The following is a 23,791-nucleotide window of genomic DNA, read 5'->3' as shown; positions in this document are numbered from 1 at the left end:
GTCAGTTGGAGAAAGACAAATACTATAGGATTTCACTCATGTGGAATATAAAAAACAAACAAACAAAACAAAATAAATGAACAAATCAAACCAAACAAAAACAAACATGAAGATTCAGAGAACAGAGGAGTGGTTACCAGAGGGGAAGGGGTGGTGAGTGGGAGGGTAAAGGGGATCAACTGTATGGTTACAGATGGAAATGAAATTTTTGGTGGTGAGCACACTGTAGAGTATACAGAAGTAGAAATATAGTGTTGTACATGTGAAACATATAATGTTATAAACCAATGTTACCTCAATTTTTAAAAAATGAGGGCAAAACTCTCATGCTTTCTTCCATTATACCACTCTCTTCTGGCTTTCTTCTCACATCCCTGGTTGTTCCTTCTCACATTCTTCTTCCTCTACCCATCCCTTAAATGTTGATTTTCCCCAGGTTTCTTTCCTCAGATCTTTTTTCTCTCTTCCTGGAAAATGAAACCCATTTCTGTGGCATCTGCTTCCACCTAATACTGAATTCTCTTAAATCTTTGCCTCCAGATCAGACTGTACTTCTCAACACCTCTACGCTATGTCTCTTAGTTATATTAAACTCCATATGTCTGAAACAGAGGTCTCCCACCTTCAGATAGGCTTTCCCTCCTATATTCTCTCCCCCAGTTTATGTCTCTGGAAGTTGTATCAGTTATTTACTGCTGCCTAACAAATCACCCCCAAATAGTGGCTTAATATAACAGTCATTTATTATTGCTTACAAGTCTATGGGTCAGCTAGGCATTTCTGCTGACCTGAGCCAGACTCAGCTGATCCTGGCTGGGCGCTCTCATGTCTGAGCCTCAGGTGGGACAACTGGGCTAAGTGGGCACATATGGTCTCTCACCCTCCACCAAGTTAGCCTAGGTTTATTCACGTGGCAGATGGGCAGAGTTCCAAGAAAGAAAGCAGAAACCATTCAAGACTTCTGGAAGACTAAGATGGGAATGAATACACTATCACTTCCGTTATATTCTTTTGGCCAGAACTCACAAAGCCCACCCAAGCTCAATGGATGGAGAAATACACACCAGCTCTTGACTGAAGAAACTGCAAAGTCAAATTGTAAGTGGTGTGTATACGCAGAGTGATGGAGAAGTGCAGTGATTTTTGCAATCTACCACAGAAGTAATCCCAAATACCTCCAAAATGATAATGTGCTGCTGGTGGCGGTGGTGATGAAGGCAGCTAAGGTTTACTGAGTGCCTAGCATGTACCTTGCTCTGAGCTAATGTCAAGGAAAAGACAAATCCTGTATTGTGTTCAAAGTTATTCATTAAAATAATCTTTCATTTTATTTATAAGAAAATCTCAACATTATGATATGATATAGGATACACGTACATTTAGTCAAATTATTTCACAAGGATTAAATCAAAACAAAATACTTGTCATTTAATGGTAGCTTTGATTTACTAATTCCTTGTCCTGGACTGGACTAACTATGGCTTTAAAGACTTTCTGGGTATTTTCACCTATACTTTTCATCAGCTAAATATGGGCAAAGAAAGCTGAAAGATGTAATCTTGTTGTCATCTTCAATAAAGTACATTTTCATATTTGCTAAAATATTGCATTTAGAATAGGATGCAAAATTTAGGATGCAAAATTTATATGTATTGCACAACTATATGTATTCACAAAGCAAATAATGGAAAATAAGTGCTCAGACTTTTAAAAAATGTCCTCATTCTTGCAAGTTTAATAATAATAAACAAATACATTTTAATAATAAAGAAATTGTAGCCTCTGGTTTCAACTTTAATTTTACTCAAGGCTATATCAAATATATTTGGAGTTTATATTATTTTTTTTCCAAATAGGTACTTTTCATTATCTCATTTAGTCCTCACAGTAACTCTAGAAGGAAGTTATTATTTTTATTAATTCTTTAATTTATACTTGAAGTAATAGAAGTTTATTTAGTATGGTAAAATGTGAAACTCAAGGTCACACAGCTAGTAAATGATGGGGTCAGTGTTTGAGTTCACATAGCCTGACTCCAGCGCCTCCCTTAGACAAAATGCTAAATTGGCACCTCTTTCTCGTTACTCCCCATTAATCTGCCAATTCTACCCCTTTCTCATTTATTGACCTAACCCCTCCTATCCAACCCACTGGCCCTGAATTTGTTCAGGCTTTCTTAAACTCTTGCCTAGATTATTCCTTTAGCTTTCTGATTAGTTTCCTTATTTCTAGTCCTGCAGCTAAAGTACAAATCTGATAACTTCCCTCTCTTATTTAAAAGACTATGAGGAATAACATACAAATTAAAACTGGAATGTTATTCCACAACTCTATTAGTCAGCTTGCCCTGCCGTAACAAGATACCACAGACTGGGTGGCTTAAACAACAGACATTTGCTTCCTCCCAGGTCAGGAGACTGGAAGTTCAAGATCAAGGTTCCAGCAGTGTTTGTTTCTTATGAGGGCTCTGTTTCTGGCTTGCAGTCAGCCGCCTTCTCACTGTGTCTTCACATGGCTTTTCCTGTGTGTGTGTGTGTGTGTGCAGAGAAAGAGAGAGGTCTCTGGTGTCTCTTCCTCTTCTTATATGGACACTACTCCTATTATAGATCAGGGCCCCACTCTTATGACCCAATTTAACCTTAACTACCTCTGTAAAGGTTCTAACTCCAAATAGAGTCAGAATGGGGGATTAGGGCTTCAGTATATGAATTTGAGGGTGAGGCAAAATTCAGTCCATAACAATTACATACACACACACACACACACACACACACACACACACACACCCTGGAACGGCTAAAATGAAAAGGACAATATCAATTGTTGGAAACTGGAACAGCTGGTACTCTTATACACTGCTGCTGGGGTTTTAAATTAGTCCAATCACTTTGTAAAACTGGCAGAATCCAATAAAGCTGAATATATACTCAGCTTATGACCCAGAGATTCCACGCCTGGGTATTTTAGCCAGTGGAAATGTACACATATACTTACCAAAAGACATGTTCAAGAATATTCACAGCAGCAGTATTCATAATAGCCTCAAACTGGGAAGAACTCAAATGTTAATACATAATAGAAAGGATAAATAAGTTACGGCAAATTCATACAATGGGAAATTGTACAACAGTGAGATTGAATGAGCCACATCTCCATAAGACAGAATAGATGGTGCTCAGAAACATAGTGCTGGCTGGTAGAAGACACAGAAGACTACCTGTTTTACAATTCCACTTAAATAATGTTCAAAACAGGCAAAACAAATCTATCATGTTAGAAGTCAGGCCAGTGGTCCCCCTTCGAGAGGGAAGTAGTGACTAGAAGGGAACAAGAGGGGTCTTCAGGGGTTTTGGTTACATTATAACCTAGTTTCTGGCTACACAGCTGTGATGAGGTCATAAAAATTCATCCAGCTGAACACTTATCATATGTGCCCATTCCTGCATATATTTTATACTTCAGTAAAAATTTTTCTTAAAAAAGAAATATTCTGAAGACTCCATATCAACCCAGAATAAAGTTTCAATACTTTAGCCTGGCCTAAAGTCCTTTGTGACCTATTCCCAAGCCAACCTCTCCAGCCCTATCTGTACTACTCCTGGCCTAAACTCCAGCCAAAACTAGCCATCACCAATACCCACAATGCACCATGCTCTTTTGCTCTTTTCACGCTCTTCCCCTGCCTGCGTACCCTCCTCACTTCATCTACCTGCTTAACTCCTTTCTCAACAGTAAAAGTCAGCTCAGACCTCATTCTCCACCAGGAAGTTTCTCCTCACCCCACTCAACCCAGGCTGAGTTAGGAGTCCCTGCTCTGTCCTCCTTCAACATTCTATGTATTGTATTTATACCCTTAGTATATCACACTGTCATTTTTGGTTGATACATCTGTTTTCACTGCTGGTCTGTGAGTGTGATGAGGACAAGGACTGTATCCTTTACCTCTGCATTTGCATCCTCTAACGTAGTGTCCAGCACATAGTACATACCCAGTGAACAGCAAATGACTTAAGAAAGGGATTAATGAAATTCAGCTTGCATCTTGATTTTGGCACAGAATTTTTCTTTAGTCATTCTAACAAAAAAAAAAAGAGAGAGATAGAAACTAATTTGGCAGCACAGATTATACCTTACCCAAAATTTAGTTTGCAATGAGTGTTTTGTTCCTCCTGAACATTAATGTCAGGAAAACCAAATACACATTTCTTAAAATATGTAATAGTAATACAGCCCATTCCCTAAAGACTATCCAACTGTACAAAATGATTGCATTCCTCTAGAATATGGGTGAAGTGTTAATGTTTTTGGTTGGCTTGAAACTCAAGAAATTCTTCTAACATCTAGATTGGCCATGTTTCTTGGTGAATCTGCCAAAAATTCCTCAGATATCCCAGTCTGGGATTTATGGACTGAGACGTTTATGATATTTTAGAGTGTAGAATAGGCTATTGTTTTACATATTAGACAAGTCAAGTAAATTCAGCAAAAGCTGTGATTGGGCTGGGGGCCCAAAAAATGAACCAAGTTGACAATAGTCATTTTCTGTGCAAGTTTCAAATAGGCTTAAACCAGGCAAAATGCTAAGCAGTCATCATATTGAATTCTCAACAATGTTTCTTCCTACTTTGAGTTTGGGTGAGAGATACGGCTCCATAATAGAAAGCCAGAAAAGGTATTAATGATGAAAGGTGGGATGATGAGGATATTGCCATGATGATGATTCATGTAAATAAGAGTACACGATGTGCAACAGAACAAGCACAGATGCGAAACCTGACCTCAAACTGCTTATCATCCAAAAATGTTAAGGCAAAGGTAAAGAGGTAGTAGTCTAACTATTTTAAATATGTGTACAACCTGGGTCATGAATCTATGCCTACCTTTGGAACAGGGGTCCCTAACCCCTGGGACACGGACCACTACCAGTCCGTGGCCTGTTAGGAAACGGGCCGCCCAGCAGGAGGTGAGCAGTGGGCAAGCGAGTGAAGCTCCATCTGTATTTACAGCCACCCCCCATGGCTCTCATTACCGCCTGAGCTCCGCCTCCTGTCAGATCAGCGGCGGCATTAGATTCTCATAGGAGCGTGAACCCTACTGTGAACTGCGCATGCGAGGGATCTAGGTTGCACGTTCCTTATAAGAATCTAATGCCTGATGATTTGAGGTGGAGCTGAGGCGATGGTGCTAGCGCTGGGGAGCAGCTGCAGATACAGATTATCATTAGCAGAGAGGTCTGACTGCACAGAGACCATAATAAATCAATTGTTTGCAGGCTCATCAAAACCCTATCATTGAGTGGCAAGTGACAATTAAGCTGCATCTGGTGGCAGGCTTTATAGTGGCAAGTGAGTTGATGTACTTCAATTGTACAGCTGCATCTGGTAGCAGGCATTAAGTTAGAATCTGACACTTATTTTAGTCTGCAAGTGGCCCGCCCATTATTTTATTTACCACTTCCATCTTTGCCTCTTTTCTGCACTGCACACTTGTCTCAGTCACAGTTTTGGTAAGCCCACATGCTAACCCTAGCCAAAATGAGTAAAAAACAAATGTCACTGGAGAGCTTCTTTGAAAAGGAGGAAAGACCCAATGATGAGGCAGCAGAAGACGCTAAGACTGCCAACAAAAAAAGGCTGCATTTAAAAGAAAATACCAAGAGTCCTACTTAAATTACGGGTTCATTGCAACAGGTGATTCACATCCTCCAAGCCCACTTTGTATAACATGTGGCGACCGGTTATCCAACGAAACCATGAAACCTTCAAAACTGCTTTGCCACAGGGAGACAAAGCACCCTGCATTAAAAGACAAGCCTCTGGAGTTTTGCAAAAGAAAAAAACGTAAACACGAAGAACAGAAGCAATTACTGAAGGCCACCACTTCATCAAGTGTGTCTGCACTGAGATCATCATTCTTAGTGGCTAACCACATTGCTAAAGCTAAGAAGCCCTTTACTATGGGTGAAGAGTTGATCCTGCCTGCTGCTGAGGACGTTTGTCATGAACTTTTAGGAGAGGCTGCAGTTCAGAAGGTGGCACGTGTTCCTCTTTCGGCTTCCACCATAACTAGATGAATTGATGAAATAGCAGAAGATATGGGGGAGAATTATGGGGGAGAAAGGTGAACATTGGGATTTTTGACATGTTTCAAACATTAGCAGAGATTTTGAAAGAGCCAGGGCCTTCTTTCTCCCAGCTGGTGTATGATCACCTATCTCAGCTTTCAAAAGAGTCTGAGCATTACTACCCAAACACAAAAGACCCCCAAAATGGGAAGGAATGGATCCACGACCAATTTGTGAATAAGCCAGGTGAATCAACTTGTCTGTGCTAGAAGAGGATCAGCTGCTTGAGATCGCAAATGACGGTGGCCTTAAAAGTATATTTGAGACAACTTCAAATCTCCATACGTTCTGGATTAAAGTCAAGGCGGAATATCCTGAGATTGCCACAAAAGCACCGAAAAGCCTGCTTCCATTTCCAGCATCCTATCTTCGTGAAGCAGGGTTTTCTGCAGTGACAGCAACCGAAATGAGATTATGGAGTAGACTGGACATAAGCAACACACTTCGGGTGTCACTGTCTCCCGTCACCCCCAGATGGGACCATCGAGTTGCAGGAAAACAAGCTCAGGGCTCCCAGTGATTCTGCATTATGGTGAGTTGTATAATTATTTCATTATATATTACAATGTAATAATAATAGAAATAAAGTGCACACTAAATGTAATGCACATGAATCATCCCAAAACCATCCCCCCACCCCACCGTCCGTGGAAAAATTGTCTTCCACGAAACCAGTCCCTGGTGCCCAAAAGGTTGGGGACCACTACTTTAGAGCATTTGCCCACCCCCTCTTCATGAGGACTTCTCACCCACTCCACCCCAAGGATGTGACCTGCAGGTTTATTTGTACTGTCCCAGACTCTATCCATCCTCTTTAGCCACAGCCAGTTGGACCAGACACGGGCACCTGACTCAGGCTGGACCAATCAGGTGCTCTGGATTTGGAATTGAGCTGCAGTTAAACCAGAGCTCCAAACCAGAGGACATGCAGCGCTGCCTGCCCAGCTATTTGGGGTGCAGAGGAGTGGGGAAGCAGAGAAAAGTGGATTGCAGGGAGAAAGAAGAGACACAATAAACTATCATGGTGGGATAGGGGTTGGCAAGAAGAAAGATCAGTTCCTGGTGCCTTTCATAATTCTGTTTCCTGTCCTCTGGAAAGATCTGATACATTCCCTGCTCAAGTCTGGCCCCTACTCTTTATGACAAAACACCATGTTTTGTTCATGTTGCTTTGAGTGGATTTCTGAGGTTCCAGGACTAGGACACAAAGGCTCTGGTACTTGGGCAGGTCTGTCTTCACTCCCCCAGTGCCTTTGGAAAAGGAGAGAGGGTGCTAATGAGCCCAGCCCTCGGATGAGTGGGAATACCCTGCAGCAATCCGAATCCCCGGGCACTGCCCGCTGGAGTCTTAGCTCTGAGTGCCGGGGCTTGCAAGCTGCTGGTGTGTCAGGGTGTTAAAGTGGTTCTTTAAAAAGGCAGCAAGACACCGTGAATGATGATATTCGAGTGTCAACAATACAAAATTAAGCCTGTGGAAAATTTTAATTATGATAACCAACACAGGAAATTGCATTTATGTATGGAAACTAAATTTAGAAGCCTGGACAGATTGACAGGCTCCTTTCTAAAACCATGTAAATAGCCCATGCCAGGTGCCAGGAAGCAACTGCAGTAGAGGGACTGGCTAGGCAGGCAGGCCTTTTGGCTGTACTAAAGTCTGAAGAAAGAAAAACGGCTTTCTCTAGGTAAATTATTTTTTCAGAAGCATTATCTTCCAGGGTTAGAGAGAATTAACAGATTTTAAAGGAAACATTTTCGAGGCAGTGCCTATTCTTTCTTTCGCCTTGTGTTCGTAAACAAGGAAGGGTGTGGTCAGGATTTGGATTTGCTCTGGGCAGTGTTTATGCAGCCTGTCCAGCTGTTAGAGGCAGGACCCAGTGGAAAAGGGAAAGTGTGAGAGTGGGTGAGGGGAAATCTCTGTGCCCCCTACTCTTAGGGCTCCTTCCTTCCCACGGCATTCCTCTTCAGCTTCAATTTCCAAATTGGGGTCAGAGGCAGAGGGGTGACATTAGTGGTGGTTGAGTAGGGCAAGGACATTGGAGTCAGGCAGACATGTGTGAAGCCCTGGTACTGTGACCAGTGCTACTCTCAGAGCCAGGCAACTGGGCCCTCTGCCCTGGGCCATGAGCTCCAGAGGGTCCCACTGCCTGCGGCCCTCCTCAAGGCATGCTCCACCCCATGGAGTGAAGGTCAAAAACCAGGTCAAAAAATATGCCCACCAGAGCCATATCCCTCCCCCTAGACCATAATAAGACACCAGAATTCCCCTGTCAGTAACCCCGAGCCTGCTCCCAGGACCTGTGCAGGCCACTCCCAGGGGTGTCCTCCCCGGGGTATGCATACCCTAGGTTTCAGGGTGGCTTGGGGCAGCTGTTTGTAGAGAGTATGGACAGGAGTAGGTCATGCACACTAGAGTATCTGGATATGAGTTTCAGGGTGAGAAGAGAAGGGTAATGGGCCAGGGACTGGGGTATGACTCTCTGTGCCCCACCTCTTCTGGCTCAGACAAAGAAGTCTGAAAATTCTAAATTTGAATCTGGTCTTCCAGGTTGTTTTGAAGGTTTATTTGTCAAAACAACGGAAGAGAGCACATTTTATTTAACTTTAGCTTGATGTAAGAGTTTTGCCGTGGAATATGGGTCTCTGTACTCTTGCTCCAGCTCCCCCAAATGTTAGGGGTGGGCCATGCCACCACTTCAACACTGTGTGACCTTCGATACATTACTTGCCTCTGAGCCTCAACTTCCTGCTCTGCAAAATGAAGGTAATATCAGTAGTAGTTATTTTGAGAATTTAAAATGTAATTAGTTCAATTATTGTTATATGCCCTTTGCAAGTTACTTAAACTCTCTGTGCCTCAGTTTTTTCATCTGTCAAGTGGGAGGATACAAATAGTACCTGTCTTATAGGATGTTATCAGTGAGTGCATGTGCAAGTCTTAGAACAGTGTCTGGTGCATAGTAAATCCTATGTAAATGTTAGTTGTTGCTGTTGTTATTATTATCCACTGCCCACTATCACCACCTGGCCAACTGGATTAAAGGAAACAGCATATGCAATGTGTAGGTCACAGTGAAACATGCCCCTGCCACATATTTTAGTTACTTTGAGACTTGTCTCATACTCCAGATTCATCCTGTGATTTCAAAATCCCTACCAGACTTCTTAGGAAACATGAAGGCTGTTCCTGCTTCCAACTGTGACTGTTGCTTTGGCCAAGTATAATCTGATGAATACAGACTAAGAGTCCTGTCCTGGGATAACCCTTATTCGTGTCTGTAAAGGGCTTTGAGATTCACTCAGAAAGGTGCAAAATAAATCTTAAATCTCTGGGCAGAGACACGATGGTGGCAACGAGTGAAGAATGCAGCTGGGACATTGGCCCTTCTCTTGAGATCCACTGATGGCCATTCCTTGCTGTGGAAGGGTTTCTGCAGCCCTGTGCACTGGCAGGCTCTCAGGGCTGGGCTGGGTTTGGGAATTAACTTGAAATATTAATTTTGTAAATATTTAGAGAGGGCTGATGTTCCCTAAGAGGAGACTTGATCATATAGGAAGAAGCTATAAGCCACAGAAAGCTACAAAAGGGTTTGCCATCCACAAGTCGCATTTCTTTCTGCTACACAACACTGCTTCTGTGGCGCAGCAGCTCTTCCTTCTTCTCAGGACCCAGGCAGCTCACTCGGTTTGCTTCAGCTTTGTACGGGATCACCAACAGGCAGCTTAGACACCAGTGCTCTCCATGGGAATGAAACTTATGAGGGTTCCAAGGGAGGCCATTAGCAGAACATCAAGCATCAAGCCCTTAGCTCCTCACCTTCAAGAGCATTCTTTCCCCAAGGGTTCACTGCAGGCAGGTTCTTCCTACATCTCCAAGCTCTGTGGGTACTTTATCTTAGGAACATGCTATTCCTTACTCATATTAAGACACGGGTAACTAAGAACAGCATACAGTATTATACCTCTCTCAAATATTTTCATTTTAAAAAGGCTTATCAAAGCCCTAAGCCAAAGAAATAAGGCAATTTCAGACAGCATTTAGCAGTTAGAGAGGGTTTTTATCAGGATGGTAGTCCCAGGAACTGTAGGCCTATTCCAAAGTCCTTCTCATCTCAGGATCCATTTATTCAGCCTAGACAATTTTCTACCTGTGCTTTTAGGTATGATATTAGGGATCAACTCCACAAGGTCACTGACATCACTGTGGTTTGGGGCCAGTCATACAACAATTCCCCAGGGCCTATGAACAGTGACTGCTAAATCCATGTGGCCGTGGTTTCCAGTGAGGCCTTTGCTTTGGAGTTCCCTTCTCCTTATGGTCAACAGCTTTGAGTTCTAAGGACACTCATGGAATGGTGCCTGTGCCACCTTTTACTTGTGTTTTGTGGTTCTGACCACATATATGCACTCCTACATCATAGGAATGGGATTATTTTAACATCTAGAAAAATGCTAGAGTGAGGAAAAGCAGAGCCATGGGGTTGCCAGTAAGGGTGCCTACTTTGATTGGCTTGAGCAGTGCCTTTAAGATCCTATTTGATGCTGGATGTAAATATGTAAGTTGATTTGCATGCTATGCTGAACAAGCCCAGCAATAAATTATAAACATCCTTGTGACATTTCTTAAAGGAAGTAGTTGCTATGTGTGACTAGTAACCACTTTTTCAAGAGTTAAGCATCTGAGCTATTTAAATTCCTCCACAAAGTATGAAAAGCAAATTAAGTCATCATGGCACAATCACTCAAATCAGAAGGATGAGGAGTGCAGTAGATTTTTTTTTTTTTCTTTCTTCTAACTGGTGAGGTGGTAGGGGAACATCAAGTCTGATTGTCAAAATTCAGTCAAAATCTCTAGCAATTAAAATTTTTAGGAGATAAATATCCCTGACAGATGACTAGCTAGGATGAATATCCTTGTGGTACAATCAAATCAACATGTATAATATTTGAATGCTAACTGTTCGCTGTGTACTACAGAGTGTGTGTAAGTCCAGGGCGTGGGGAGACCATTGTATGAATGTGTTACGGGTGTGTCCATGAAGCAGCAGAAATATTTTTCTCAATGTTCTGTTTATGAAGCCTAGTTCATTGGACAGCTGCTGAGGAGTCCAACCAAAGGATATGATCGTCAGTATGTTTCATCCATAAGACCTAATTTGAACGAACTTAACAGTGGTACAATAGCCATATACTGTGCCAGCTCTTTTCTGTTCAAAAAAAACAGAGATATCGCTAGGTTATTTCCCATGAAGGAAAAGTTTTGATTCAATCCTGAGTGTACCTTGGTTTATTTGTAGAGCAATTTCCTGTTTTTCTTATCAAAATATTTCAGCTGTAGCTTAAATTCAGAAGGTATTGGTGGCTCTATCCCAACCAAGTCAGATGAGTATGTTTAATAACAGCTCTCAAGCAGATCCACTATGTTAGCAAGAAAAAAAAATAAAGGGAAAAATATTTTTATTCCAGTGAGTATCTCCCATGGGAAAAAAGATGGAAAGAATAGCAGTGACGAGACAAAATTAATATATCCATATTATATAACAACCCAAAACGCTGCCATGTAACATTTCTATGTTTTCTTTTATAAATAATGTGCATTTTTTTCTTTGAATACGCGTTTATGCTTGAGTGGACCGCAGTCAAGCCTTAAAGGCATAGGCTAGATTATTGATTTCTGCCCCTTTAAGGAGATTTTACATATCTCTGCCCAGTGCCATTATGTGTTGATTTCAGAGTTTATCACTCAGAAAGTATGCTTGTTTCCTTATTTCCTATTTCTTGGCTGTATGTGTTTTTTTCTCTATTTCCTATTTCGTGGCTGTTTGGGGGGTTGGGTGTTGACATCTTACTTTTGCCCTCATGAACCTCATGATTTCACATATGTGAAATCAAATTCCGAGGTAATGTCTTCTAACTCCCTCTGAGCGACATACGAAAATGTTTTATTATCAGAGACTGAATGTATTTCAGATTGCTGACAGATCCAGCTCTGAGCTATCAAAAGTTAGAGACTTTTTTCCCTCTGTTTCTTTCTATAGAGGAGTCAATAGTATTGAACAAGAAAGAACTGCATTACTTTTAGGGCAGAGGAGTGCGGGCAGCTCTTAGGAGAAGTAAGAGAGTTAATCATGCGTCCTAAATGCAGCTGGCGGCCATGTACCTAGTGCATCCAGTTAACTAATCTTTCATTTTTGTACTGGGCACAGAGCCAGCACATCCAGGGACCAGGAGAGATAATTAGGGAGAGCATTGTAAAACTGCTGAACGTAATTCCCTATCACCAAATATAGACATCTCTGAAGCTGACAATCTTATTCATAGGAAATGCAAGGACATGGTCCAAATTGTGAGAAAAGGAATCCAACTTGGTTGGGATAGGAAAGGCAAAATGAAAACAACAAAACTTTGGCCCACAAGTCCTTTCTGTTTGGAAAGATTTCTAAAGACTGAACTTAGGCCTGCAGTACACCTAACAGCGCGATCTGCAGGCTGCTAGCGGGCCACCACGGAACCAAACCCAGCAGCTCAAGGTGGGAGAAAATTAAGTGGACAGAGTTTACCTTCTGAAGATGCTCTTCTTGTCAGAGCTTCCTGAGACCTTCCAGAGTGATGGGTTCCACACTATGTCCAGTCATTGTGGAGGGGGAGAGGGGAGATTTGGTCACCTGTGGACACTGGGTTTAATAATCTACAGCCTATTTCCAGCTTCAGAACAATTTCTGCTTCTACCTTATAACCCACCACAGCCCAATTTTAAAGAATCTTAATGTAGTTTATTTTTTTGAAAGAAAATGACCACAGAGAAAACATTTCTTAAAACAACCACTTTCAAATTATACATACAGGGTATGTATATGTATGAATACATATATTTTATTCACACTAGAGATTTAAGTCAAGCAGGTGTTCTGGCTCTTTTCCCTATATGGCAAGTTCAAAGAGAAGAATCTAAACATGGCTTCTTCCTAAGTTAGGCATATTCTTTGGAGCACATTTCACAGGATGTTACTTAGGTGCTCTAATTAGCTGGACAAAATAATAATTACAAGTACACAAAACAAATGGTTAATTTCTTTAGTATAAAAATGAGTCTTAGAAATCAATAAGTAAAGGATAATCCTGTAGGAAAATAGGCAAAGGATATATACAGATAGCTCAGAAAAAGGAACAAAAACAGGAAATAGACATACAAAAATATACTCAACTTCGCTCATAGTTTAAAAATTCAAATGATGATGAGATAGCAATTTTCACTTCCAATTGGCAAAGATTAAAAAGAGTAGTAATACCAGGATAAGATGTGAGGAAACAGTCACTCTCACGCATTGTTGGTGAATGTATTGATTGATGTAATGTTTTTGTGGTGGCAAGTTTGTAATATCAAAGTTGCTCCAGGAATTTTACTCCAGAAGGTAACCAGAAACACATAAGTACACAAAGACAAATTTACATGGATGATTGCAGCATAGTTCCTAATAGGCAGAAACTGGAAACAAACCACTAAAAAAAATGAGGTAGATCTATATGTACTCACACAGAAAGTGTTCTAAGATATGGCAACAAATGAAAACAGCAAGTTACAAAAATGATATAGAAAATGGTTCCATTTTTGTTATATGCAAATGAAAAAAATCTGATGGCATATATACTAAAATGTAAATACTAGTTATTTCTGTGGGTGACATTTTGGAGCACCTTCCATTTCTCCCTATGTATTTCTGTAATATTTGATCACATATTAAAGGTAAAATAAAAATAGTTTTAAAAAATAACAGTATGAACATCACTGAAGTCGTTTTTCTGACAAACAGATTAAATCTGAATCTCAACATGAGGAAACAATCCCGTAAATTCAGATTATGTAATATTCTACAGGACAATCAACCCAGACTCCTCAAATGTATCAATGTTATGAAAAATGGGAAGAGACTGTTCTAGATTAAGAGTAACTAAAGAGAACTAATAACTAGCAATGTGTGATCTTTGGATCCTGCACACATAAAAAATATTATAAAGGACCTTGTAGGGCACAATTGCCTTGGTGAATCTAGGTGAAAGAATAGGATTTCTAGAATTATATTTTGGGAAATATTAGTATAGGAAATGCCTCTTTAACTGAAATGTATTGATGGCCTATCGATGCTAGGTGGTCCCCTGGATATATTACCTCATAAAAAAGGAAGATGACTTCTTATTGTAGCTAAAACTCTAATTATTACTATTATTGCTGAGGGATACCAATAGATTCAATTCTAGAGTATCTGAGCTGGTTTATAGATTTCCAATTAGTGCCTAGATGCCAACTAGGATTTATTACGAAGTTGGGGAATTTCAGAGCAGGAGGGTTTCTTTCAGGTTGCATGGGCTCAACCCTCACGATTTTACAGATGAGCAAAAGGGACCCAGCTGGGCTATGATGTACCCATAGTCAGTTAAAAGGAAAACTGGTTTTGGAAATCTTGCCTTCAAATTTAGTACCCTTACAATAAAACCCTAAAGCCTTATTTAACGCTAGCTGAAACATCAACAAGGGACTAGGCATCATAATGGCCTGCCCTGAGATGGGCCCCTTCTGCATGGAAAAAGGCTTAACACTTGGGGAAAAAAATGCATGATAATCCTCAAGGCACACAGAGCCTCCACCTCTTAGCACTTGTGATAATGCAGGCAGGCTGTGAGTCCAGGTCGAACCAAGACATGCCATTTGCTTGACTTTTTTATTACTTCAGAAAGCATGAGGGGGACATCCCTGGTGGTGTGGTGGTTGAGAATCTGCCTGCCAATGCAGGGGACACAGGTTCGATCCCTGGTCTGGGAAGATCCCACATGCTGCGGAGCAACTAAGCCTGTGTGCCTCAACTACTGAAGCCCACTCGCCTAGAGCCTGAGTTCTGCAACAAGAGAAGCCACCGCAATGAGAAGCCCACACACCGCAACGAAGAGTAGCCCTGGCTCACCGCAACTAGAGAAAGATCCTTGCAAAGATCCAATGCAGCCAAAAATTAATTAATTAATTAATTTTTTTAAAAAAAGCACGAGGAGTTCAAGCCAACACTTTTTTTCTCCCTAAGGAATACAAAAGAGAAAAGTGCCTGCTTATGGAAGGTAGATAACAAAAGAGTCCTAAGTGCTCTACCATCCTCCTGATAAACATCTCCCTCACAACATTCCCAGCAGGCCTCACACCATCTGGTAGAATGGTAGGAGAGACAGTAAATCATTTATCCTTTATAAAAGTTCTGTACCTCCTTCTTGACTGGACTAAGACTCCAGATTTACATCCCTTATTTTATATTTCCTTCTGAGAATAACTCCTGCCCTACGCGGTGAATTTAAGGAAATCAAAACCCTCTGTTTGTAAAATGATTTCTCTGATTGACTTGTGCTGATTCCTCAGGGGCCAGTGGAATGTCCTATAATGGTGACGGTGAGAGTGTGACTTCTTGTAGTGGGGCAGGTACTGGGGGTGGGGCAGGCAAAGGGCTCTAGAGGACACAGAGCACAAAGGTGAACAAGGCTAATGTTTGTAGAGGGAAGCCCAAGTCAAATAGCTGGAAGAACACATACGATGTCAAGTCAGGAGGCTACTGAGATTGGGGTTGCTCAGTTTGGGACTGAATGGAAATGGGCCCGTAGGACAAACAGTTTAGAGCCAGGCAAGGTCTCTTGGAAAACAGTCCCAGATTCTAGCTGGCATATACAGCTCACCATTTGTGGCTGTCAGGGCCTGGTGTCTTGAAGCAACCAGGATCATGTGGACCCAGAAGAGCCACTGGTCAGTGAACAATAGTAAGAGCACCAGGGCCTGCATTAGGGTCTGGAGTGAAAAGTGGATCACCACGTAAAAGGAGATCAGCAGGATGTAAAGTCAGGGATAAACGCATCGTTGCCCCAATAATCAAATCAAGGGAGGAGCAAGAATGCAAGCATGAAGCCCAGGATAGCAGGCAGCCAAGGGGGTCAATCCTGGAGGAGTCCACACGGTGCTGGGGTGGGATGGGTTGAAGTGACGCCAGGGTCAAAGGGTGGATGGTACAGCCACTTTGCATTCTGTTCCTACTGCTCTGAATGGGATGTGTCTTGTGCCATCCAAAGTTCCATCAGAAAATTTGTTTACTCTGTTTCCTTGCAATTAACTGGGAGTATGAAGGAACAAGGAAATGTTTGCTTATAGGGAAGAGTGTGATTGTGTTGACAGGAAGTTTGAGTTGAAAGGAACCCCAGAATTTCAATCCTGCAGGCATTTCTACTGGAATTTGCTGGAGCAGTAGGAAGGGGGGAATATGGCCACAGGGACTGCACCATGATCAGCTACACCGAGTTCTCCAACTGACTGGATGGGGATCCATGGGCCAGGTCAAGGTGTTCTGTTTAGAAAAACTGTGAGAATGCACTTGTTTTGGAGAGGGTGGGTAACATTAGCACACACTCAGCTAATGTGACATTTAACAACTCAGCTAAAAGACATTTATGCTTAAGCCTGGAGAGAATGGAACAGAGGAACCTTGGGTTCTAAGGAAGGTGAGGTTCCCAGCATGGAAGCCTGAGAACACAGGGCACCAGCAGGGCAGGGGACAAAGGGAGCCTGCACCCTGGGGGTGCTCCAGGACCTGCTCAGAAGAGGGTAGAGAGTAGGGTCCAGCTGACAGGATGCCAGTGTACCTACCTTTACCACAACTTCTACCACAGTAGGTCAACCTTTGTTTATTTTGCACATAGGGTTTCTGTGATTTTCTTTCGCTTGGCTTTAGATCACTTGAAAACCACCACCTTATACCAATAGCACTGAGTGCTGTCCATGTTCTCACCTCTGTGTTAGATGCTTTCTTGGTTATTCATGTAGGACCCTCTTCTCAAGGAGTTTACAGTCTCTGGAAATCCCAGTTTTATCTAATGGCAAAAAGGAGAGAACAGGACTTCCCTGCTGGCGCAGTGGTTAAGAATCCGCCTTCCAGTTCAGGGGACATGGGTTCGAGCCCTGGTCCGGGAAGATCCCACATGCTGCAGAGCAACTAAGCCCGCGAGCCACAACTACTGAGCCCGAGTGCCACAACTACTGAGACCGAGCCCGCACGCCTAGAACCTGTGCTCTGCAACAAGAGAAGCCACCGCAATGAGAAGCCCATGCACCGCAACCAAGAGTAGCCCCCGCTCGCCACAGCTAGAGAAAGCCCACATGCAGCAATGAAGACCCAATGCAGCCAAAAATCAATCAATAAATATATAGATTTATTTTTTAAAAAAGGAGAGAACAATAGGGGAGCACTTAAGTGCTAAGTGTTAGGGGCTAGAAGTGAATCACAATTGCAAGGAAAAAGAGATCCCTGGGTTATGGCGGTGAGGGGCCATGTCAAAAAGGTACGGAAATTTCTACCCAAAAAAGTGGCATTTGAGTTGAACCTTAAAGGAGAAGAGGATTTGGAAAAGTGGGGAGGGTATTCTTAGCTTTGAGAACAGCACGAGCAAAGGTATAGCAATAGGAACACTCAAGACCAGTTTGGAAAATAGTAGATAGAGAAAACATATGGATGACTGACAGTGTTTTCCATTTTCTAAATTACTTATTCAGACTGTATCCTGAGCAAGAACAATTTCCGGTGGTTTATAAATAGGTCCCAGTTATTTTAGTAGAATGTAATGCTGATGATCATTCATGGAATGTTCCACAGAGACTTCAGTGTCCCAAGGGCCAGGAGAAAATGTATAAATGTGTAAGACACGGTGCAGCACATGAAACATCATACATTACCGTAGGTTCATCAAGCCTAGCACAAAATTTATGCAGAAACTTAGTGCTACTAACCAGTAATTGTCTCTCTGTCTCATTCTCCCTCCTGGATTTGTTCCTGATTTACTATGCAAAGTGCATAAGGCTTCAGATGACATGTACCTCTGGATACAAAAGAATGAGAATAGAAATTGGGAGATTAAAAAAAAAAAAAAACAGGCACAAGAGATGAAGCCATTTGTCTGAGCTCACAGGGAGGGGGGTGCCAAGGTTACAATTCAGGATGCCCATTGCAAGTTTCCTTTCACCCAAGATCTTGAAAACAGAATTCCTACCCACCTCCATAAACTGAGAAGTCACCAGAATTGCACAGAATTCCAATTTCCGTGATTCCTAAGATGAGGAGCTTTTCACAAGGCAGGTATGTTTCTTGGGGGCTGGGGATCCCAATTTCCTATACTTGAGAAACATTCCATTGCATACGTACATGTTATATGGTGTCCAAAAGAAAGAAGATATTTATATTGGTAATTAATTAGTTGAGGGATGGATCTGTATTTTGTTGCAATTAGCATTATCCTCAATGTTCCTATTCTATTTTCCAATCTGCTTCACTAGTATTTGCATCGCTATATACTGTTCATTTTGGCCTAAGAAAGATAATGAATGAACACATTTTTTTATTTGTGTTTTTCCTTTGAGTTCCTCTTCCCATATGGACTAAGGACAAAAAATGAACTGATGATAATTCTCGATACTCCACTTTCTAGTCATAATGCAGTTGGTAAAAGAGGGAGCCTAGACTTCATTCAGTTTTGAGTGATGAAAATTAAGTTTGAGTAGCAGTAGCAGCAGCAGCAGACTACTTATTACAAAAAGTTTCTTAGGAAAAACATCCTACACTCAGTTCTGTCTTATATCTAAAGGGATCACTACCAAACATTCCCCAGACTATGAAATAACACTACAAGTGATTCTAGAAGTTTTTGCAAAATTTGGAGCCTTCACCCACACACCGGCTCTCTAAATAAGAACAAGTGTTATTACGTAGCCCTTCCATTCTTAAAATTAGGTCATCTTATTGAGTAATTAAAACCACCACCAATAGCATTTCTGGTCATTCCAATAATCCTCCCCCAAATTCTTAAAATACTACCAGAGTTGAAAAGGAAGTTCCACCCAACTTACCAAATGTAATAAAAACTGCCTACGAAAATGTCCTTTGACAGGCAGAATTTGTAGCCAGTCAAAGAGTATTATTTTCACACAGTGTTTAAGATTTACAGAATCCTTTCTTTTTTTTAAATTTATTTTATTCTTTGGCTGCGTTGGGTCTTCGTTGCTGCACACAGGCTTTCTCTAGTTGCAGCGAGCAGGGGCTATTCTTCATTGCGGTGCACAGGCTTCTCATTGCGGTGGCTTCTCTGGTTGTGGAGCTCTGGCTCTAGGCACACGGGCTTCAGTAGTTGTGGCACGTGGGCTCAGTAGTTGTGGCTCGTGGGCTTAGTTGCTCTGCGGCATGTGGGATCTTCCTGGACCAGGGATCGAACCGGTGTTGCCTGCATTGGCAGGCAGATTCTTAACCACTGCACCACCAGGGAAGCCCCAGAATCCTTTCTTAATGCCTAAGGTTTTACTTGGTTCAGTCATGCTGGGTATAAGTTTTACACTTTATGAGGATTTTCGGAAGGGAGAGGGTAAAGGTATTCTTTTTTGGACATACTGTCTTTTATAATGATATGATAGCAACACTGGATTATATATTAAACCACAAGCTAAATACAAATTAAGTTCACAGGCATAATCCAATCAAGCATGACCTACATATATTTTTGGGTTTTGACATCCCAACATCTTAACCTTAGGGTATGAGAGAACTAGACTAGGAATTGGGAGATTCTACCATAGAAATCAAATCAGGTTTTTCCATTCTGATCCCTAAAACAAACAAGGACAATTTATTTGTTTTAGGGATCAAAAATTAAACAAAGACAAAAACAAAAAACAAAACACACCAGCTTTCCGAGATGTGGAAGTTTAGATAATGTCTTTTCTGTGTTGTTCTCAGGAAGTAAGATTCAAGTGCCCTTTGTTTGTATTTGTAAAGAGTGGCCACACACCCAGGTGATCAGGAAACACACCTTTCCTTCCTTTCTCCAGTATGGTCTATGTAGGCTTTCCCAAACTAGTATCCTCCCAGCACTCTCTCCACTGAATGTGACTTGAACAAAGGGCTTGGGGGTGGTGGGAGAGGAGGGTATCGTGGTAAAACTAGCTTTGGAAATGTGAGATGTCCACCTTATGAAGCATGGTAGCCTATTAAAGTCTGAGAAAACCTGCAATTAAATTAACATCTGTTTTGGATTAGCTGAGCATTTCCCAAGCCAGCTTCACCAGGGAACTCCATTCCCCTCTAGGCCGTGCATTCTGTGGGCTACATTTAGATAAGCAAGAACACTAGCTTTCGCTCAGACACAGGTCCTCAAAGGCTTTCTTGCCACTTGACAGCTTTGAGAATTTGGGTTAGTCACTTACCCTCTCAGAGTCCTGGTTTCCTCATCTGAATTATGCAGAAAAGAAATCTAGCTCTGCCAGCCGGCCCTTGGCTCCACCACCCCGCCGAGGAGCGAGCCTGGAAAGCCCACACTGGTGGGCCCCAAGCGGGACGCCCCCCCCCCACCAGCTGCCGCCAGTCGCCTCAATGCCAGAGTAGAGCAGGGTTCCAAGTCTGTGGAAGACATAATCTTGTGCCTGCCTGCCCACCCCACTCTCTGACCTTGCTTGTCTCTCAGGGTCTGAGACGCTGACCTTCACTGCTCAGCTAAGGGCTCCAGAGACTCTACTTTCTCTACACCCGTCCAGCTGAGTAAACCTAGGATGTTGTTACACCTGAGGGGAGTGAGGAGTGGGAGGTCAAGGCACCAGAGTAAGAGCCCTCTGGGGCCTCAGGCAGAGTGAAACTGTAACCATCAGGGGATGAGTGAATTTTGGCACAAACTGGGCTGCTGCGTGGTAGGGAAACCCCAGCTGAAGAAGAAGAGGAGGCGGCTTGACCAGGCCATGATTGGGGAACCAATGAATTTTGTCCACCTGCCTCACATTGGCTCTAGGGAGATGGGGGTTGGAGATGGACTGGCCATGACAGGTGCAGTTCAGGAGCAGATCAGATTCAAGGGAAACCAAGACAGGCTGTGGAGCAATTTTAGGGACTTGTAGCTCCAATAGGAATGGTTCTGCTGTATGTCCAAGCTTCACTCTGTTCAGCCCAGAAGAGATGCTGCCCCTACCAGTTTCCCTCCTAGAATCAGTGACCCCAGGGCCCCTCTTTTCCCTATCTAATTAATAGTGCCGCAAAAGGCTTGGGCGCTGGACTCCCTCTACTCCCTCTGGCTGTAGCCCCTCCTGGAGATGGGGTCAAGGCAGCAGGACTGACCAAGTGACTACTCGTTAGCCAGAGGAGCTCAGCTGAAGCCCTGAACACTCTCAGATCTGAGGTAGGCGTTTTCTTGGACTTGGAATGTGATCCCTTCTGCTGAATGACAGCCTAGGTGCCATATGCTTTTAAACTCTTAACCTGGAGCTCCTTAAATATGGTGGGTAGGTGAGATTACCAAAGCTGAAGCTGGCTTTGCTGAGATGCTCCCTACCTCCCTGCCCTTCTCTTTCCTCCTGGAATGAACTGAAGCAGATGTCAAGCAGGGGGCTGGGAGGGTGACCACTGGCTAGTCTACTCTTTCTCTTTAGATCTCAGACTTTAAACTCACAGTCCCTCAATATCTCTCTGCCAATACCAGGGTCTTTCTCTAGGTAGGCCTCTAACCCTATGTTTCTGTAGCATTGCTGGCTGCCTAAGATCTTTCCTTTTTTTAAATTAATAAAAAATTGAATTAAAAAAAGAAAAGAAATCTCTCATCATATTTTGAAGACATAGTATATACTCAATAAAGACTTGCCTCCTTCCCTTTGCAATCCATGGTAGTATAAATCTTTCTGTGTCTCACCAAGTGTTCCAGCATCCTCTCTAATGTGACCACTTTCTTTTTCCAGTCTCATCTCCCAGTAACAGGGAGAGGTGCTGACGCTCTTTTAAAGCCAGACTCTCTAGAATGTAAACTTACTAGCTGTGGGACTTAAGCCCAGTTACCTACCTTCTCTGTGCCCAAGTGTTCCCACCTGGAAAATGGGGCTAATAATGGTAACCGCTTCATAGGGTTGTGAAGATTAAAGGTTAATATTGATAAAGCACTCAGAATAACATCTGGCATAAAGTAAGTGCTCAATAATCTCATTAAAGCTACTAGTAGTTTTATTTTCTAATCATACACTATACTCCAGACACACTTGGCTCTTGGCTACACAAAGATACCTGATGCTTTCCCATGTCCATGTCTTTGCTCTTGCTGACCTCTTCACCTGGAATGTCCTTCTTCACCTGTTCAACCTGGTAAAATCCTACGCATTCTTCCAGGCCCAACCATGAATGCTACCTTCTTGATGAAGCCTTTCCAGATTTCCCCTAACCTGGTATCTTCCTCTTTGAAGGAATCCCCTCAGGCCTTTGTAGGGCTCTCTCCTGGCTCTTATCATGTTCAACTTTGTATTCAATGAGTTTTATACTCCTGGAGGAGCAATACACACACACACACACACACACACACACACACACACACACACACACACACACACACACACGCAGCACCCAGCAGTGTGATCTAGCAGGGAAAACTTCAGGCTGGGAACCAGGAAAACTGGGCTCTGGTCCCAGACCAACCACTCTGTAATCTTGGGTAAGTCACTTCATTGAGATTTGGTTTCCTCTTTCTTAAAACAGTGGGTTGGATTAGATGAGATCCGAAGACTCTTCTATCTCTACCCTTCTGTAAGTCTAGTGTACACTCCTTGGACTGCCGTATACATGCCTGTGGGATTTCCAGTGAATAGAGGAACAAAGTTTGATCCAGAAATATCTGGTCACAAACCCTTGATTGCATTGTTTTAAAAACAAAAGACTGAACAATCCAAATAAATAAAGTGTGGCATATAATGGAATAGTAAGCAGCTGTAACAAGAACAACAACATAGAATAAGGAAGCTTACCATGTGCTGAGAAGGAGAAAGCTTTAGGATGCATTAAGTGAAAAAAAAGGCAAGATACAGAACAGTGTTTGTAGTATGCTACCTGTTGTATAATAAAGGGAGAGAAGTAATAAAACTATATATTTGATTTTGTTTATACATGCCTAAAGAGACACTGGGCAGGTATCTCTTTTAGAGAGGTGCCCTGTTAGTGTACATAGAAATTTAAGAAGTGGTTGCCTATGGGGAATGGAGGTGGGGACAGGGTGAGAGTGAGAATTTCAATACATACCTTTCAATACCATTTTGATTATTTAAGAATGTGAATGTATTGCCTACGCAAAGAAAAAGCTAAAGTTAAAAGAGAAACCTCTGATGGTGACAGTATTTTTAAACAAAAACAGATATTTATCTTACTTGTTGATTTTCAGTTTTCAGTGAGGCTAGGGAAGAACTAAGGAATGATTTACTAATTTATTGCTGCAGCTTTGTACTGGGGTATGAATCCCTGTGGCAATATTGTCATTGGAAAGGTGAAACTTTGGCAGTTGAGATATTCCTGGAGTTTTCTTCTCAAGCCAGCCACATTGATTCTCCAGTTCATACCACCTGACACAGGTGCTCAGAAACCAGAGGCCTCCATCTGTCTGGGATGTGGCCGGTGATTGTGTGAAAGGCCCACAACTACGGCATCAGCATCCTTACTCTTTCTGGAGGATCTGGGAGAATTCAGTTGAGGAGGAGGACAGGGGCAGCCTAGCAAATTCTCAGATCCTCTTGGAGGGCAAATTAACAGAAGAATGACTGGAGAAGGCTCTGAGTAGCACCTACATTGCCAATAGCTAAGACACAATTCAGAGAAT

The 23,791-nt window shown here is 42.3% G+C and overlaps 1 pseudogene across 1 annotated transcript; it reads left to right on the top strand.

Moving 5' to 3' along the window:
- Window positions 1–522: 522 nt before the first annotated feature.
- LOC309612473 (CDC42 small effector protein 1 pseudogene) lies at window positions 523–22,516 on the top strand (annotated as a pseudogene). The gene has a single exon. The product of its transcript is annotated as a CDC42 small effector protein 1 pseudogene (transcript).
- Window positions 22,517–23,791: the final 1,275 nt, after the last annotated feature.

The sequence above is a fragment of the Balaenoptera borealis genome (genome assembly GCF_965194805.1).
Source record: "Balaenoptera borealis genome assembly, chromosome: 15".
NCBI lineage: Eukaryota > Metazoa > Chordata > Mammalia > Artiodactyla > Balaenopteridae > Balaenoptera > Balaenoptera borealis.
This window is presented reverse-complemented; position numbering and strand designations above follow the sequence as displayed.